Below are 21149 nucleotides of genomic sequence, written 5' to 3' on the forward strand. Positions count from 1 at the left end.
CTATATATGTGGCCTAATGCTACTTCTAGGAAGATAATGTCAGAACAGACTGAACTAAAAGCCAAGCGAACAAAAACTGTCTGCTTACTTGTATGGAAGTGGGCTTGTATGGAGATGGGGCATGTGTGGAGATGGGACATATGTGGAGGTTGGCTTTGTGGAGATGGGGCTTGGTCACAGTCTTCTGTGTTAGGTGCTATAAGATACATGGAAACATACTCCTCAAATGGCTTCATAGTTGCTCTGTGGGCACCCCAGCAGACACCTGGCCTTTCTCTTCACCGTGACTGACCTTTTTAATACAAAGCATTAAAAGTATTTCATAATTAAGATATAGTAATAAATTGATATATTGCAGTCTTAAATTTACAATCTTTGCTGCAAATCTAATAGAGTACTTATTGTACAATATTACAACTTGTATTGCACAAAACAGAACTGACACCTTATCAATGACTATATACATTTACTGTCTTGAAGCAATTTACATTATTTTAGAATGGCAAATCAGGAAACTTTTAATGAAGCTAGGCCAAGAAGCAAGTCTCTAAAGAGTAAGTGAGAAAGGCTGTTACACTGTGGGCATCTGAAGGCTTGGTGAAGGACAGAACAGAACTAAGTCTGTGCTAAGAAGAAAGTAAAACTAGTTCCTGTTTAGTTGAAAATATTCCGAACCTAGTGTCAGATTGATTACACATGTCTATGGTTTAGATTTTTGCAGCAATAGAGTATAATGTAGATTGTTCTACAGAAAGCTGTTAATGGGTGGCAGAACTATATATAAGAAAGAACTTGACCAGGTTAAAAGAAACTAATGAAAAACAGAATCAAAGGATGTGGTCCAATGAAATTCCTGTCTGAAGCCACAGAATCTTTTCAAAGTAATGATTTTATACTATCAGTGGCTCCCAGGCCCTCCCACTCTTGCTCAAAACAAGCTAATAGTGGGCATTTATGTGCACGTGTCTGTCTGTCCCCTCCTAGAAGAATGCTAGATTGTTTCCTACACTATGCTCCTGCAAATAACAGGAGCATATATTGCAAATAACAGCATCCTAGGCTGGGTGCCTGGTGGCACAGGCCTTTAATCCCAGCACTCAGGAGGCAAAAGCTGGCAGAGCTCTGTGAGTTTGAGGCCAGCCTAGTCTACAAAGCAAGTCCAGGACAGCCAGGGCTCTTGTCACACAGAAAAACCCTGTGCTTTCAAAAAACAAAGCACCATTTAAAAAAGGAAGAGGAAGAAGAAAAAAGGAGGAGGAAAGAAGGAAAGGAGGGAAGGAGGAGGAGGAGAAAAAGAGGAGCCTCCTACACACAGAATAGCAGGTGAATACTTCTGAAACAGTTCCTCTTCCACACAGGGAAAAAAAAAGTAAGCCACTGGAAAGCCAGCAAAAATACATGTACATTAGAGAACAAAGAATAAAAGCATAGTCTACTGGACTTACTCAATTATTCAATTATAAGAATCCTGTTTTACAGAAGCCTGCATCTGTATTCAAATGACTGGCCTAAAGAAAACACGTGGTAAAACCAAAGAACTAGAAATTATATTGGATCTTCTTTAGAACTTCACAATGTTCCTACTACAAAATTGCTCTGCAATCCTGTAGAGGGAGAGCAGCTCCAGTGCTGGCGTGTGTTGTTCAGCACAGTGTTAAACGACTAATGGCATTCCACTCCATCCTGACCCATCCTTTGACTGATGAAGAGACTAGGATAGAGATGTAGTCCTAGGCCTTGAGCTCACTCAAGAGCATGCACCTAACCTGCTACACTACGGTGTACTCAGCTGCTTTAAGTTTAAACTGCCTTCAAGAGAGCCTTAATATAGTCGGGCATGGTGGCACGTGCCTTTAAGTTTGGTTTTTTTTGGGGGGGGGGGCAGAACCACAGGACTTCACTATGCCCTTGATAATCTCAGCTAATGTATACCTTTCATCTTTAATTATGCACTCTTTTTTTTTTTTTAATTATGCACTCTTCCATGCCCCTGACCCAAAATAGCCAGTGTGTGTTGTAATTATTTGCTGAGAGCAGCCTACAGGTTGAAAGCAACCTTAAACAACAACTATTAGTCATCCATGTTGTAAGCAACTTGTGGATATAGCCTGAAAATGTTTGTTTACGGGCTGGAGAGATGGCTCAGGCTAAGAGCACTGGCTGTTCTTCCAGAGGTCCTAAGTTCAAGTCCCAGCAACCCCATGGTGGCACACAACCATCTCTAATGAGATCTAGTGCCCTCTTCTAGAGTGCAGGTGAACATGGAGACAGAACATTGTATACATAATAAAAAGATCTTTTTTAAAAAAGAAAGAAAGAAAATCTGTGTTTACAAAAACAAAGTGCTTCTGGGTCAGTTTGGGAGTCAAACTGTAAAGCTCTGCTAAAGATTTCTGTAAAGAATCCCTTTTACTATGCATGCTTTCTGGACTGTTCAAGAAGTTCAATGCAAAGCCCTTTGTGAGGGACAGCAACGGGGACACACAGACATACAGACGTAAAGGCAAGCACAGATCCATACAAGTTTACAGATGGACGAATAACCACATACTACAGTTGGGCAGAAGATACAGGGAGAGAAGTGGAGAATTCAAACTTGATTCATTCTAGATCAAACTAATCCAAGAGTAAGTATTATGCTTTCATCCTTTAATACATCAAACACATTTTGGTTATCTTTAATTTGTTAAAGATGTTATCTTTAATTTGTTAACGCATACAGCCACTGAATCTCAGGAGAGACTAAAGTAGTAGGAGAGTCATTTGATTTAATGTTCAAATATAAACACTATCCTAGCATTGCTATACCAATTTTTTTTCCTAGAAACTAGAAGAAATCAACTCAGGCAAATTTATTTCTCTCAATATGGCTGATATGGTAACAACCTAATTATATAAATGATTCTCTGTGTAACTTGATCAGTTTTATACTTAAAATCATATAGATTGTAAGCTTTGTTATAGCAAGAAACTGTACACATACTTAATAAGCCAACAGAATAACAGCAATTATATTTAATGAAGTCAGAAACTTGGCACCTACAAATGAAATCCAATTTTCTCATGAAGGGACACACTTGACCTTTTATGGTTGCTTTAAATGATGTGGCTTGGGGCTAAAAAAGTTGGTTCAAAACACTTGTTAGTCCTGCAGAGAATCTGGGTTTGACTCCTAGCATCTAAAAAGCAGTTCACAACTGTAACTCCAGTCCCAGAGGAACTAATGCCCTCTTCTGACCTCCACAGGCACCAGGCACAAGGCACAAATATGGTGCACACACATAAATACAGGCAAACCATTCAGACATACAAAATAAGTAAATCTGAAAGTTTAAGCCATGCAGCTCTTGCCAATATAAAATTTAGCTGTCAAATCAAAAGTGACCATGACTCAACACCCACACAAAAAGTTACCGCGAGAGGCAGATGCAGACACATTTCCTCAGCTTGTCTAATGGTCCTACTTGTAAGGAAAATCAATGTGAAAGGCAAAGCTGTGCTCTTGCATTACAGAGATGACAAAGAGGGGAGCAAATACAGAGCTTCATATAGTGATTACACTAAAAGAACAACACATGCATTGGCAAAAGACTCCCAAATTAAGTCCAGGAAGGCCTAAGCAACATCAAGATCTGAACAGAAATCTCCAAAACCTCTGGCAGAATGAAAATTTGAACAATGCCAATGTTTGGAAACAAAGTGGAGAACACAAGAAACCGAAACATCATTTCTCCATAACAGCTAAAACAATCTTGCTGAATTGTTACAACTGTGGGTTCAACTGTGGGTTCAAAATCTGCTACAAGAAGAGAATGAAAAAAGATCATTTTAAAATATCTTCCCCCAGGAAGGCCTGGTGATGCACACCTTTAATCCCAGCAGTCAGGAGGCATAGGCAAAAGCAGGCAAATTTTAGAGAAATTTCAGGCCAAACAGGGATGTGTGGTTAGATCCTGTATCAAAAAACAAAATACTTGACTAAAAACGGCATGCCTTAGGCAAAACTCACTGTAAAAGTCCAAAAAAGCAGGCAGTAACAAGAATGTTCATAAGAAATACTCACCTTTAATTAAACCCTTTATTGTAAAAGTAATAAACAAGAAAGAACCCATGCAAATGTCTACATGACATTTCATTTCATCTTGTTCTTTCAGTAGAAGAGACAAGAATACACTGCCAAGCCAGTTTCCACACCCTCCTTTCGGTATTATTTTCATTTACCTGTTGTTTAACAAAGTCTAAAACACAGTAAGCACTAATAAATACCAAGTGAAAATGTAGTACACTCACTGTACATTGGAATGACAGCTAAACGATGCTGAGCACGGCTGACTTACTCTAAAACACACCACTCACACATTATCTGTTGAACATGAGTGAAAATATTTAGCAATGATTCTTGTAGGAGGGTTAGAAAAATACACTCACTGTTAAAAGATATCTACTCTAAAAATGATAGTTGGCATATCCATTTTTACATTTTTAAAAATTAACTCATTTGATATATTGTACCATGTAGAGTCTGTTTTATTGTATTGATACACATTTACAATGAACAACTGTATATAATTGTTTACATAAAGATATGCTGTGGTGAAACTATCAGAACAGCAAATTTATTAAAAGAAAATTAGATCAATAAATAAGACATCATTCTTGACAACTGAATTTTGGTTGCAAGTGGCCCTATGTATCTGAGAGTTCCATATCTGCACATGAGAATTAACCTATCAGGGTAAAAGATATTTTAGAATAGGACTGGAATAGTGGCTCCAGGGTTAAGACACAAGTTTAACTTCCAGTACAAACAGGCAGTTCCAGTTCCAAGGAATCCAGCACTCCAGCCTCTAACGGTACCTACACTAATGTGCACATGTCTGCATGCGCATGCGCGTACACTCACAATTTGAAAAACAAAATCTTTTAAATATGAGAAATATTCAGTCTATATTTTCTATATCCAAACTCATCTTTTAAACAATACAGCATGACCGTATTAGGTGTTGTAAAAACTCTAGTGATGATCTGAAGTATGTAGCATATGTAGGTCATATGCAATTACACCAGTAACTATGAAGAACTTGTGCCTCCATAAATGCTGGTGTCTAAAAGAAATCCTGGAACCAATCCCCTAAGGATAACACAGAACAATTTATTTTGTTTGGTTTAGTTTTGTTCTTTGTTTTGGGTTTTGTTTTGTTTCCTCTCCAAGAGATGTGGTTTCTCTGTATAGACTTGGCTGTCCGGGACTCACTTTGTAGATCTCATAGAACTCATGGAGACCTGCCTGCCTCTGCTTCCCAGAGTGCTGGGAGCACAGGTGTGCACCACCACACCCAGCTGTTTCGTTTAGTTTTGTCTATTCAATCTATAACACAATGATGACGAAGACAAAATATTCACAAACACTATGCAGTCAGCAAGCTACTGCTAAAGCATAAATTTCATGCGTGTAAGTAAAAACCGATGTCAATAATTTTAAACATTTATGATTTCATCAAACCCCACACAGTACAATGGAAACATATTATGGTGTTCCATGTTCACTGCTATTGACTAGAAAAGTCCTGGGAAATTCTTGCCAGCAAAAGGGGATTAGTTAAATTATGGTACAACCATGATGAAAGTAGTTATTAAGTAATAACATAGCAATATGCTAGATACAAGGTTACCTGACTCTGTGTGTATAGATATGGTTTTTCCAAGGCACATATTGGTTTTTATCATTTAGACTTTATTCAGAATAGAACAGGAAATTATAAATACAAATACAGTTAAGTTCCATGAGACTGAGATGCACCCCAGGTATATTTATACCTGTACCTCCAGCACTCAGCCAGATGTCCTAACCCTAACCCTGAGAGACAGTAAATAACTACACAAATGGCCTCTCAAGAGCAGACAGAGACTGAATCCCAGATCACACAAAGCTGTGATAAGCTAATGAGCTTCTAGTAGTTGAGCCACCTTTTATGCAACATACTTTATTCTTCTGAAAACTTGGGGTTAAAAGTAATTTTCACAGAGCAGCAGTGAGAAACAGGTACTCAGCATTCTAAACACTACCTGGCACAGATCACTAGTCAATGCATTAAAAGTCTGTGAACAGGGAATGACAGCGGGTCTTCAACTAAGTGACTGGATTAATGCCACCACACCCAGCCAGGCTGGATTTTTTTTTTAATGCACACAGAAGTTCTAAGTGTACATCACAATCCAAAACATACTATAATAACGTACATTTTTCTAGTATAAGCCATGAATTTATTTAAAAATGTAGACTGTTTAAGGCAAAAAAAAAAAAAAAAAAAAAAAAAAAAATTCCACAAGCCAAATTTCTCATTTCAATGACCTTGTGCCTTCCATTAACTTAAATTCTACAATGAGACTGAGGGAAAGAAATTTTAGAAAGCTGAAAAGCTGTGGTGGAAAGAGCTATTTTAAAAGTCTCCAGGGGCTTCTTTTCATGTGTTGTTTAATTTCCAATTATCTTTCTTCACACTTATTTTGTATTCTCTCATGCTTTTCAACTTTCCATTCATTGCCAATTCTCAAAACTGTTGGTATCCAGCAAGCAGCATTTTGTGGGTATGTATTACCAGGAAAAGAGAATAAAAAAAAATTTATCTTAAGTCCAAAAATAGAACCCATTTTCTGAGCTGGGATAGTATTAGGTACACTGGCAGAAATCAGTCTCTGCTCTAGGTACAATTCTGACTATGCCCAATAGCTGCTAACTACATATAACTCTGAAAGTGAATGTGACTTCTGGGTGGTGGCAAATTTAAGAGAAAAGAATACGTCCTGGAAAACACTAGTCCCTAACGACTTACTGAGTTCCAGGTATCAAACTCAAGACCTCCGGTTTGACTGGAAGCATCTTTACCCAGTGGCCCATCTCACCAGCTGGTTATTTTCTTTATAATTGTTTCTGACTAGGGAATCTTCTCTAAGAGTAAACATACAGTACTCAAAACCATGCTTACAAAGAGTTGACTAGCTTTCAAGTCACCATGTAATATCCTGAAACTATAAAAGCACACCCACTCACATACATGCCCATCTTGGGACTTCATTCTGAAAATGTTTTCCTTATTTAATGATGGAAACTCTCAAACTACCATTGCACAGGCCCACACCATGGAGTAACCTTTAGTTCTTGTCTTCACCTTACATACTATCTAATCCAGACACCCACTACTTCAGGGTCTTTGTATCTGCTGCTTCTTCCTGGTGGAATGTTCTTTTCACACACATACATGTACCTCTTGACCACACATCTTCAAAATACCACTATCTCAATGAGACTTCTGATACATAGCAAGACAAAATAACAGTGATAACTAAGTTAACTTCTTAAAAAAAAAAAACAATTTAAATTGACTATAAACAATAACTCACTCTGTGTACATACTATACCCTACAACTGCATAAAACCAAAGTTTATGCAATACTGAAACTTGTGTTACCATCTCTAGAGCTAGCTTACTTTTTTCACCAGCAAGGTTTAATTAAAGTATAATTTGCTGAACTGATCCAAGATGGTGGTGCTGGGAGGACACTGTGTCTGACAAGCAGGACAGCGGCGACTGCACAGCAACCAACAGGCTGAACTCTGACCCTAAAACACCAGCGGTTGTGTTTCACAGGTGAGAGGAAACCCCACGGTGTGGGAATCAATTGGGTTCAGGTCACCCAGCTAAACCTCGAAAGGGTTTCTAGGTCCCTGCAGGTGCTCAGTCGCCAGCCCAGAGCCACACACCTGTGTGCTCTAATCACCATTCCAGACTGAACTGTGGGTCCCACAATACCAGAGACTAGGATTTCCAGTCCAGAGAAAACCCCACAGTGAAGGAAGCAAATGGGACCGACCTCAGCTCACCCAGTCAAGCCCTGGAAAAGGTCCTGGGGGGGTGGGGGCATTCAGCTGCCAGGCCCACTGCACACCCAACTCACCATCCCAGGGAACTGTGGGCCCAGGGCATCTGAGACTGGGTTTCTCTGTTGGGAGGAAACCCCACGGCGAGGGAAACAGCGGTCAAACCTCAAGGCACTCAGCCAACCACACCCCCACCCCAAAAAGTTCTCAGGATAAATTCCTGGGTTCTTGCAGGTGCCCAGTCGCCAGCATGGAGCTACTTACCTGTGACCGTGTGCCCTACTCACCATCCCAGACTGAACCGTGAACCCCAAAACACCACAGACTACGCCTCCCTGTCGGGAGGAAGCCCCACAGTGGAGGAAACATCAGGTCCTACCTCAGGACACCCAGCTCCAGGAAAGTTTCTGGCTCTGGCAGGCTCCAGGCTCTACTCTCCAGCTGTACGCATGAGCACGGCTGCACAACCTCCCACTGATTACTGCTTGGGTACTGGGGCACAGAACTCCCAACCTCAGACCTAGAGAGGATGCCGTGGGATCCACGGGATCAGCCCCAGACACTGCTCCAAGGCACAACCTGTCTCCCTAGCTAAACTGAACAAACTGCAGGGCTCACTGGTTCTTCCAGAGGGCTGCACCAGCGAACACAGAGCAAGAACAGCAGCAGCAGCAGCCCACTAAATTCAGAGCAAGAAACGCAATGGCAGGGCAACCGTCTCCAGGACTTCTCCTGAGAGGAGAGCCCCCCAGACTACCAAGGACCACACAGGTCCATATGCCTGAGGTGAGCTGTGGCAATTCCTGAGAAGCACCGGGTATTCGGTGACCATACCCAAAAAAGTGAGGAGGCCTCCTTCAGGAACAACCGTCTTCCTGCCCAGGGGATCTTCCCCACCCCAGGATTCTAGGAGGTACCAGAAACTAACATCTGAGACAGCTAGATGGGTAGAGGCCAGCATAAAAGCATAACCAACAAAAGCCAAAGCAATATGGCATCTCCAGAAGTCAGTTATCCAGGGGCAGGTAGCTCTAGACACCGCATGATAAGTAAAGTCCTAGGAGATGATCTTACATTTATGCTTATAAAGGGATTAATGGAGGAAACAAATAAAATGAGTAAAGAATTACAGGACAATCAAGTCAAACAAAATATGGTCATCCATAAAGAAACAGAAGAAGATAAAGTCAAACAGAGTACGGCTATCCATAAAGAAATACAGGAAGAAGCAGCCAAACAGTTTGTGGCCCTCAGAGAGGAAATAATTAAGTCATTGAAAGAAATAAAACAAACAGAGGAATGTTAAACACCTGAAGGAACTGAAGGAAAAATGCAGTCAGACAGGTGAAGGAAATCAACAAAATGGTTCAAGATCTGAAGACAGAATTGGAAAAATTAAAGAAAACAGAGGAAATCATGGAGAGGAAGAACTTAGGGAAGAGAACAGGAACTACAGAGGTAAGCATAACCACCAGACTACAGAGATGGAAGAAAGAATCTCAGATGTGGAAGACACAATAGAAGAAATCGATATATCCATCAAAAAAAGTTAAATCTAAAAAATTCCTGACACAAACCATCCAAGAAATCCAAGACAGCATGAAAAGACAAAACCTAAGAATAATAGGAATAGAGGAAAAAGAAGATTCCCTGCTCCAAGGCCCAGAAAATATTTTCAACAAAATCATAGAAGAAATTTTCCCCAACTTAAAGGAGCGGACTATAAGTATATAAGAGGCATACAGAACACCTAATAAATTAGACCAGAAAAGAAAATCCCCCTGCCACATAATAATCAAAACAGTAAGTATACAGAACAAAGAAACAATACTAAAAGCTGCAACGTAAAAAGGCCAAGCAACATATAATGGCAAACCCATCAGAATCACACCTGACTTCTCAACAGAAACTATGAAAGCCAGAAGGGCCTACGTGGATATCATGCAGACCATAAAAGAACACAGATGTCAGCCCAGGCTACTGTACCCAGCAAAACTCTAAGTCATCAGAGATGGAGAAAACAAGATATTCAATGACAATAAATAAATAAATTAATTAATTAAATGCCTACCCACAAATCCTGCATTACAGAAGATACTAGAAGGAAAAATACAACACAGGAAAGCTAGCTAATGTCAGGAAAACACAGGAAATAAATAACTTCACTACAGCAAAACTAAAGGTAGCCAAGCACAAAAACACACTACCACAACCAACAGCAAAATCAAAGGATCCAACAGCCACTGGTCATTAATCTCTCTCAACACCAATGGACTCAATTCTCCAATAAAAAGACACAGACTAACAGAATGGATGCGTAAACAAGACCCAATAATCTGTTGCGTACAAGAAACACACCTAAGTCACAAAGATAGACATTACCTGAGAATAAAGCACAAGAAGGCAGTTTTCCAAGCAAATGGACCCAAGAAGCAAGCAGGAGTGGCCATTCCAGTATCTAATAAAATGTATTTTCAACCAAAATTAATCAAAAGAGGTGGGGAAGGTCACTTCATACTCAAAGGAAAATTCCACTAAGAAGACATCACAATTCTGAACATCTATACCTCAAATACAAGGGCACCCACATTTGTAAAAGAAATACTAATAAAACTTAAACCACACATAGTTCCCCACACATTGTAACAGAACGAGACTTCAACACCCCACTCTCAACAAATGACAGGTCAATGAAACAGAAATTAAACAAAGAAACAATGACTTTAACAGAAGTCATGAATCAAATGGACCTAACAGACATCTACAGAACCTTTCACCCAAACACAAAAAAATTTACCTTCTCAGCACCTCGTAGAACTTTCTCCAAAAGAGACCATATAGTTGGTCACAAAGCAAGCCTCAACAGGTACAAGAAGATTGAAATAATCCCTTGTAGCTTATCAGACCACCATAAACTAAAGCTGGACCTCAACAACAACAGAAATGGAAAAAAGGTCTATACTCACACGGAAACTGAACAACTCGCTACTCAGTGACAGCTGGGTCAGGGGAAGAAATAAAAGTAAGAAATAAAAGACTTCCTAGAATTCAATGAAAATGAAGGCACAATATACCCAAACTTATGGGACACAAGGAAAGCACTGCTAAGAGGAAAGTTCATAGCACTAAGTGCCTTCATACAGAAATTGGAAACATCTCATACAAGTAACTTAATAGTTCACCTGAAAGCCTTAGAAGAAAAAGAAGCAGACACTCCCAAATGGAGTAGATGGCTGGAAATAATCAAACTCAGGGCTGAAATCAGTAAATAAGAAACAAAACAACTCAAAGAATCAATGAAACCAAGAGCTGGTTCTTTGAGAAAATCAACTAGACAAACCCTCAGCCAAACTAACTAAAAGGCAGCGAGACACCATCCAAATGAACAAAATCAGAAATGAAAAGGGGGGGCATAACAACAGACACTGAGGAAATCCGAACAATCATTAGGTCTTATTTCAAAAGCCTAAACGCCACAAAATTTGAAAATCTAAATGAAATGGACAATTTTGTTGATAGATTCCACTGATTCCACAAAGCTGAATCAAGATCAGGTAAATCAATTAAATAGTCCTATATCCCCTAAGGAATAGAAGCTGTCATCAAAAGTCTCCCATCCAAAAAAAGCCCACCACAGAATTCTACCAGACCATCCTAGAGGAGCTAAGGCCAATACTCTTTAAACCATTCCACAAAATAGAAACAGAAGGACATTCCCAAACTCATTCTATGAAGCCACAGTCACCTTGATACCTAAAGCTCACAAAGACCCAACAAAGAAAGAGAATTTCAGGCCAATCTTCCTCATGAACATTAAAGCAAAAATACTCAACAAAACACTCGCAAACCGAATCCAAGAACACATCAAAGATATCATCCATTATGACCAAGTAGGCTTCATCCTAGGTATGCAGGGGTGGTTCAATATACGGAAATCCATCAATGTAATCCACCATAAAAACAAACTGAAAGAAAAAAAAATGATAAAATCCTTAGATGCTGAAAAAGCATTTGATAAAATCCAACATCCATTTATGTTTAAAGTCCTGGAGAGATTAGGGATACAAGGCACTTACCTAAACATAGTAAAGGCAAAATAGAGCAAGCCGATAGCCAACATCAAACTAAACGGAGAGAAACTTAAATCAATCGCACTGAAATCAGGGACAAGACAAGGCTGCCCACTCTCTCCATACCTCTTCAACATTAAGTTCTTGCTAAAGCATTAAGACAATAAAAGGAGATCACAGGGATTTAGTTTGGAAAGGAAGAAGTCAAAGTATCACTATTTGCAGATGATATCATAATATACATGAGTGACCCCAAAAATTCTACCAGGGAACTCCTTCAGCAAAGTGGCTGGATACAAAATTAATTCAAAAAAAATCAGTAGCTCTCCTGTATACAAAAGACAAATGAGCCGAGAAAGAAATTAGGGAAACAACACCCTTCACAATAGCCACAAAGGACATAAAGTACCTTGGTGTGACTCTACCCAAGCAAGTCAAAAACTTGTATGAAAAAAAAAACTTCCAGTCTCTGAAGAAAGAAATAAGATGATATCAAAGCAGATGCTGAGACTTATGGCCAACTGTTGGGCAGAGTGCATGGAATCTTATGTAAGAAGTGGGAAATAGTAAGATCTGGAGAGGACAGGAACCCCACAAGGAGAGCAACAGAACCAGAAAATTTGTACACAGGGGTCTTTCCAGAGACTCCTACTCCAACCAAGTACCACGCATGGAGATAACCTAGAACCCCTGCACAGATGTAGCCCATGGCAGTTCAGTGTTCAAGTGGGTTCCATAGGAATGGGAAGAGGGACTGCCTCTGACATAATCTGATTGGCCTGCTCTTTGATCAAATCCCCCTGAGGAGGGAGCAGCCTTAGCAGGCCACAGAAGATGACAATGCAGCCACTCCTGATGAGATCTGAAAGACTAAAATCAGAAGGAAAGAGAGGAGGTCCTCCCCTATCAGTGGACTTGGGCAGGGGCAAGTGTGAAGAAAGGGAATGGAAGGTGAGATTGGGAGGGGAGGAGGGTGGGGTTTATGCGGAGATACAGAGTAAATAAAGTGTAATTAATAAAAGTTAAAAAAAAAGAAATAGAAGAAGATACCAGACAACAGAAAGATATCCAATGCTCATGGCTTGGCAGGATTAACATGGTGAAAATGGCCATCTTACTAAAAGCAATCTACATATTCAATGCAATTTCCATGAAAATGCCAACACAATTCTTGACAGACCTTGAAAGAAAAATTCTCAACTTCATATGGAATACCAAGAAACCTAAAATTGCTAAAACAATCCTCTACAATAAAAGATCTTCTGGAAGTATCTCCATCCCTGACCTCAAGCTGTACTATAGAGCAACAGTAATAAAAATTGCATGATACTGGCATAGAAACGGGCTGGTTGATCAATGGAATGGAATAGAAGACCAAGAAATAAACCCATACACCTATGGACACCTGATTTTTGACAAAGATGCCAAAACCATACAATGGAAATAAGATAGCATTCTTATCAAATGGTGCTGGTCTAACTGGAAGCTCACATGTAGAAAACTGCAAACAGACCCATATCTATCACCCTGCACAAAATTAAAATCCAAGTGGATCAAAGATCTCAACATAAAACCATACACACTAAATCTACTGGAAGAAAAACTGGGAGAGCCTCAAATTCATTGGCACAGGAGACAATTTCCTGAATAGAATATCAACAGCTCAGGTTCTAAGATCTACAATTAATAAATGGGACCTCATGAAACTGAAAAGCTTCTGTAAAGCAAAGAAAGAACACTGTCAGCAGAACAAAAGGACAGCCTACTGCCTGGGAAAAGATCTTCACCAGTCCAACATCAGATAGAGGACTAATATCCAGAACATATAAAGAACTCAAGAAATAATCCAATTAAAAAATGGAGTACAGAGCTAAGCAGAGAATTCTCAACAGAGGAATATAGAATGCCAGAGAAACACTTAAAGAAATACTCAACTACCTTAGTCATCAGAGAAATGCAAATCAAAAGGACCCTGAGATTTTTCACCTTACACCCATCAGAATGGCTAAGATCAAGAACTCAAGTGACAACACATGCTGGAGAGGATGCTCCATTGCTGGTGGGAATATAAACTTGTACAACCACTTTGGAAATCAATCTGGCACTTTCTCAGACAATTACCTCAAGATCCAGCCACTCTAGGCATATATCCAAAGGATGCTTAAGTATACAACAAGGACATTTGCTCAACCATGTTCGTAGCAGCTTTATAGCCAGAAGCTATAAACAACCCAGATGTCCCTCATTTGAGGAATGGATACAGAAATTGTGGTACACAATAGAATACTACTCAGCAAATAAAAACAAGGAAATCATGAAATTTGCAGGCAAATGGTGGGAACTAGAAAAGATCATCCTGAGTGAGGTATCCCAGAAGCAGAAAGACACACTTTTAAGTGGATATTAGACATATAATATAGGATAAACATACTAAAATCTGTACACCTAAAGAAGCTAAGCAAGGAGGAGGACCCTGGGTAAGATGCTCAATCCTCATTGAGAAAGGCAAATGGGATGGACATCAGAAGAGAAAGAAAACAGGGAACAGGACAGGAGCCTACCACAGAGGCATTGAAAGGCTCTACACCTGCAGGGTAACAAAGCAGAGGCTGAGACTCATAGCCAAACTTTGGGCAGAGTGCAGGGAATCTTATGAAAGAAGGAAGAGATAGAAAGATCTGGAGGGGATAGGAGCTCCACAAGAAGAACAAAAAACAAAAAACAAACAAACAAAAAAAACAATCTGGGCACAGGGGTCCTTTCTGAGACTGATATTCCAACCAAGGAGCATTCATGGAGATAACCTAAGACCCCTGCTCAGATGTAGCCCATGGCAGCTCAGTGTCCAAGTAGGTTTCCTAGTAATGGAAACAGGGACTGTCTCTGACATGAACTCAGTGGCCTGCTATTTGATCACCTCCCGCTGAGGTGGGTGTAGCCTTACCAGGCCACAGAAGAAGACAATGCAGCCAGTCCTGATAAGACCTGATAGACTAGGATCAGAGGGAAGGGGAGGACCTCCGATATCAGTGGACTTGGGGAGGAACATGGGAGAAGATGACGGAGGAAGAATGGGATTAGGAGGGATCTAGGGAGGGGGCCACAGCTCAGATACAAAGTGAATAAACTGTAATTAATAAAATAAATAAATTTTTAAAAACAACAACAGGGCTGGAGAGATGGCTCAGAGGTTAAGTGCACTGACTGCTCTTCCAGAGGTCCTGAGTTCAATTCCCAGCAACCACATGGTGGCTCACAATCATCTATAATGAGGTCCAGTGCCCTCTTCTGGTGCACAGGCAGAAGAGGTGCACTGTATACATAATAAACAAACAAACAAACAAATAACTCTTAAAAACAACAACAACAAAAAAGTACAATTTACTGGGGCTCAAGAGATGGCTCAGTGATTAAGAGAACTAGCTGTTTTCCCAGAGGACACAGAATCTCCAGCACTCACATGATGGCTCACCATTAACTGAAAAGGACATGGCTTTGCAGTTGTAAACTCAGGCTGCATCTGAAAGCCTTCCTTCCCCCAACACAATTAAACCTATCTTAATTCTATCACAAGCCACCCTCAAAGCACTAAATAGAAGTTGTCATCTAAGTGGAAATGAAAATAGAACACTGACAGCAATAGGCCTATTATAAACCCAGCATTCAGGATGCTAAAGTAGGAGGATCCCAAATTCCTGAAACTAATTTATAGGAAGACCCTGTGTAAAATAATATTAGGGGTGGGGGATTGTGATGAAAGTAAAAAGGTTAAACAAGGCAGCTAAAATATTCCTGAAAAGATGACTGGGAAGAAAGAACAAATATCCTGGGATTGAAGAAGAGTATTCGTCCACCAGGTGAAGTAAGTAGACTTCCTTCCCTTGGAGCATGCATGATTAAGCATACATAACTCCAACCGTGGAAAGCACGCATCTACATCATATTCTGTTACCAGGCATGATCAAAGTACGCTGAGTTGGTATGACTGGGAAATCACCCAACACAAACATGAACTTCAGGAGGTATTTCTCAGGAATGGCAATAGGAAAGCCATCTGCTTGATGAAAATAGTATTTCAACTTCCCTGGTGAGCTCAGGGAATCAACCACAACAGCACATCCCAAACGCTTCAAAAGTTTTAATTATTCATATAAACTGGTCAGGAAATTAAAGTTAAATGTTACACAACGGGATCTCAACCCTGCTAATACTTTTCTGGCTAATTCTCACTGCTTAGCTACTGCTGCTCTGCTAAAATTGGATAACGAACCAGAAGTTACTTACTGGGAATACTTTTGTATCTAAAGCTATCGTTAATAACTACAGCTCACAGAAATTGTTCTTTTTATAAGGAATAAAATAAATTGTTCTGGAACCATGTCCCACACAATGAAACATCAAATGTTAGTCAGTATCTAAACACTTCATTAGGAAAGAGAATACAAAATTTTTATTTATTTAATAAGAAAGAAAAGGGAGAAGGGTTGAAGGTACAGCTTAATGACATGAATTCTTGCCTACATGTCCAAGATAGTGGGTTCAAGGCCAAGCATACTAAAAATTAAGTTAGATATTTAGGTAATTATAATCTATATTTTCCTTTATAACCTGTTTGCAGAATATGTTCGGCACTGAATTTTTACAGTATGAAATCATGTTAAGTTCTGACTTTACATATGGGCTAAGGCTTTCACAAACACGAAACATAGTCCCATGCATGCATGTGTGTGTGTTTTCTAGAAGGCTGGACAGCAGAGCACACTTTTGATTCCAGCACTCTAGAGACACAGACAAAGGCAGATCTCTGTAAATTCAAGGCCAGCCTGGTCTACATAGTGAGTTCCAGGGCAGCCAAGACTATACAATGAGGCCTGTCTCAAAATTAGATAGATGACTGATGTACACATACATACCACACACATACATATATACATACATGCATACATAAACACACCAATAGATACAGACAAGAGAAAAAAATCTAGAATTCATTTTGTTTGTTTTATTTTACAAAACAGGGTTTCTCTTGTAGCCCTGGCTGTTCTAAAACTCAGCTCTGTAAACCAGGCTGGCCTCAAACTCAGACATCCGCCTGCCTCTGCTTCCCCAAGTGCCAGATTCTTTTAATTTGGAAAACTGTTTTCTATTGACATAATATAAGATACATGTAATGTAAATAACATTACTTCGATTTTTAAAAACCATAGTGAAAGGCCAATCTTTCAAACTATTTTAGCCATTACATTATTATTTTTTTTTTTTTCAAATAGAACTCAATGTCAAGTGACTCAATGTTCATAACTTTGCACAGTGGACACAGGTTGTTTGTCACCCACAACACTGTCACACACAGCAGCTGAGCACCACTACTAGCTGACAGAAACAATGCCCATATAATGCCGTAAGTGTACAATTTACCTTCACATGTCATAACGTCTGGAGAGAAAAAACAAGCATTAATAGTCAAGCAAATGTTCCAATTTCCTTCAAAGGCAAAGAAAGGAACAGCATTAAGATGACCACAGCAGAAACACTCACTTGATTTGTGTCACCCCCCACCTCAAAAACCACAAGCTCAGCCAGCATTCATGACAGCTGTGGCTACAGTTTGTAAGGAGCCTTTCACAGCTCCACAAAGGCTTATCACTATAGGAGCTCATCAATTTTTAGGCCATATCCACAGCTGCTGCCTTATAAAACCGAATTTAAGACTTTAAAATGAAGTTTATGAAACGGTTTTGAGTAAAACTAAAACTAAAAGCACTTCAGTGTAACCAAAAGGATCAATGGCAGACAGGAGAGGGGAAACATGAACCTGTGGCTAGCATGAGCTACATCCCACCCCTGTCTCAAAACCATAGAAAGAAATCAATGGTGCCCAAAGTCCCAAACTGTGAGAATACTGAATGACTCTTCCTAACAATCCCTTCAATGTACATGTTCCAGCACATTAGCACGCCGTAACCAACGGCGGCGAACAGTGTTTCTATTAGCTTATGTTCTCTCCACAAAAGTGTCCCAAACTCATACTGAAATGCAAAAATAAAAAAATTAATAAAGGGGCTGGAAAGATGGCTCAGCAGTTAAGGCACTTGCTGTTCTTGCAAAGGACCCAAATTCAATTGCCAGCACCCACATTAGGCAGCTTAAAACTGCCTGTAATTCAAGGTCTAGGGAATCTAACACCCTCTTCTGGACTCTTCTGCCAATCTTCTCTGCTCACACAAGTAAAAAATGAATCGTTATGGGAATTGTCACAGAGATCTACAAGTGGACAATGTGCAGAGAAACTTTGGCACATGGTCCTAAATGTCTTCTTTAAACTCCTCCCCTCAAGGTTCAGACATCTATGAGGAAGAACAGGTACAAAGACTTTAAGAGCCAAAAGTGATGGATGACTAAAGAAATAGTGTCTTCCAGACACATTAGGACTGATGCACAAATGAACTCAGAGACGGAGGCAGCATGCACAAGCCTGCACAGGTTCAAGCCAGAGAAAATATTTAATATAGAGAATTGGTCCAAGAACAGTTACACTTGGAAAAATAAAAGTTCTTATGCAAACTGAGAAAAAGACTTCAACAGAAAAATGTAAACACAATTCATAAAATGTAAATGGGCAAAAACTACAGCTGAAAAACCGAAATTCCACCTTAAAATATCCATACTTTTTTCACTTTCTCTCTCTCTTTTCTTTTTTTGGTTTTTCAAGCAGGGTTTCTCTGTATAGTCCTGGATGTCCTGGATTCTCTTTGTACACCAGGTTGGCCTCAAACTTACAAAGATCTGCCTGCTTCTGCCTCTGAAAGTGCTGAGATTACAGGCATGTGGCACCATAGCCAGCTACGATTTCCATTTTCACGTATAGACACATATAGTAATAGTGAGCAACCACACTTCCCAGATACAGCAACACATGGAATACTGCTTAAGGACCCAAGTGGAAGAACAATGTGTGCTAAATGAACACTATGCAATCTATGCAACACAAGTGAGGACTAACAGAAGACATGATCTGGAAGATCACCTATGCATATCAACGCATGCCACAGAAGTGCAGAAGGCTGCTTCACCAACTGTACACACGGCACCTACAGAGCAGGGCACCTCTACAGCTGCTATCTACGTCTCAGCACATCAGTTACTTTGGGAGTGCCAGGAGACTTAAATGTTTAAAGTTTGAAAGAATACATAGACATTGAAAATGTTATTTGTGTGAGTTTTCATTGTTGTATTTTGTTAGTTTTGTAGGATTATGAATACCAGATGTGTTGAGTTTATTCAACACACATACAAGTTTACTCAAATCTCTAAGATGAAAAGAAAAAAAACAACAAAAAAAAAACATTCAGGCCAGGTGCAGTGGAACACGCCTATGATCCCAGCACTTTGGGAGGCAGAGGCAGGCGATCGCTCTGAGTTCAAGGGCAGCCTGGTCTACAAAGTGAGTCCAGAACAGTCAAGGCTTCACAGAGAAACCATTTCTCAAAAAACCAAAACAACCAAACAAAAAAACCTCAGATATGGTGGCTCACCCTGTAATCAGAGCAATGGGGAAGGACTAATGGCAGCTCAAAACAACCCTAAGCAACCCAGGTCAGCCCTAGCTAGAGGACGATCCTGCCTTGACATAATAATAAGAAGAAGAATCATAAAAACCTTTAACTAAGAAAAAGAAGAAGAATCATAAAAACCTGTATGTAACTAGACACACCAAAAAAAATTATTTCCAGATTGGAAAGAAACTCATCCTAGTGACATTTAGCAAGCTATCTCTGAAGACTGGGATTTAGATGTATAGAGAAACTACACACTTCACAGAGATTTGGTTTATAGTAAATTCATATGTCTGGTATCTTTTTAAAAACTCCAAACAGTTGGGCATGGTGGCATGCGCCTCTAATCCCAGCCCTGGGAGGCAGAGGCAGAAGGATCTCTGAGTTCGAGGCCAGCCTGGTCTATACAGCAAGTTCCAGGACAGCCAGGGCTACACAGAGAAACCCTGTCTTGAAAAAACAAAAACAAAAACAAAAAAACCCAAAACAGAACTTGAGGATGGCAATGGTAGTCAATAATTTTACAATCTCTCACAAGACAAGGCAACAACTAGACAAGCCAAATCAAAATCCATGGACACAATTTACAAGTATTCCTACAACCCCCAATGCTAAGGAGGGTCAAACTACCAAGAGCCACAGACCTACAGAATGAAGTAACTTGGGGTGGCAGTGTGGCAGTGGGGGTGGTTACGACAGTGACTGACAGTCCAACCGCAGGATGCGGCAGGCTTCAATAGGCAATTGCAGTAAGCAAGGAGAAAACTGCTCTGCAAGAAAAGACCTGGTCAACAAACAAGAATGACAACAGAAGGGAGTGAATAGCTCAAAGACAGCGGCCAGCCGATAATGCATCCAGGGAGCAGTGGGGGGTGAGAGGCTTAAGAGATGGCCGACATTTTGCAGACCAGACAGCAGGAGTTTTAGACATACAGATCTAACTAACACCAAAAGTAATGACACAAAGTAAGTAATACATAAAGCAAAGCGGGGACATAATTTATTATTTTTGACAAGAGGAATATCAAAGGAAAGATCATATACAAGCAGTAGAGTCTACTGTAGTCACTCAAGAATATAAAGCCACTGTAGTCAATAAAAGCAACCAACAAACACACACACACACACGCACGCACGCACAAACGAACGAATGAACACCCCTAACAATGAGGGAGTATAAACAGGAAACCAAGACAGGGGAGGGCAGCCGCTCTTGCACCTGAAATAGGAGGTGAAAAGATGGACATAAGCAATTCCATGGGGCCAGCCTCATGCTGCAGGCCCTCTGCAGTGTGTTTGGTTCTCAAAAGAACTCTATGCTCTTTCTCCGTTTCCCAGGAGAGGAAAATTTAAGTTGTAAAGCAAGTCACTCACTCTCACCCAAGGTTATCCTGTAACTATACACAGTAATTACAGGACCTAAAATTGGTCTGCAAGCAAAAAACTGAATTATTTCAAGATTTGGGGAGAGAGGATAGATCTGAAAACACAAAGTAGAAAAGTATTATCTAATGAAACAGCATATCCACAGTGCCTGACATTGTCATCTTATATTTTTTGTAAATAGTAAATTTAAAGATAAACTGTTACTTCAAGAGTTTTTTAGTATAAACACTAATCTGTCAAATATAACTTTAAATGCAT

General features: G+C 39.9%; 1 protein-coding gene across 2 annotated transcripts in view; it reads right to left on the reverse strand.

The window, feature by feature from the left end:
• Positions 1-21149, reverse strand: part of Rbpj (recombination signal binding protein for immunoglobulin kappa J region) — a 75295-nt gene that overhangs the window by 43048 nt on the left and 11098 nt on the right. The gene's annotated exons all lie outside the window — the stretch shown is intronic.

Source organism: Meriones unguiculatus, chromosome 12, assembly GCF_030254825.1.
Source record: "Meriones unguiculatus strain TT.TT164.6M chromosome 12, Bangor_MerUng_6.1, whole genome shotgun sequence".
Taxonomy (NCBI): Eukaryota; Metazoa; Chordata; class Mammalia; order Rodentia; family Muridae; genus Meriones; species Meriones unguiculatus.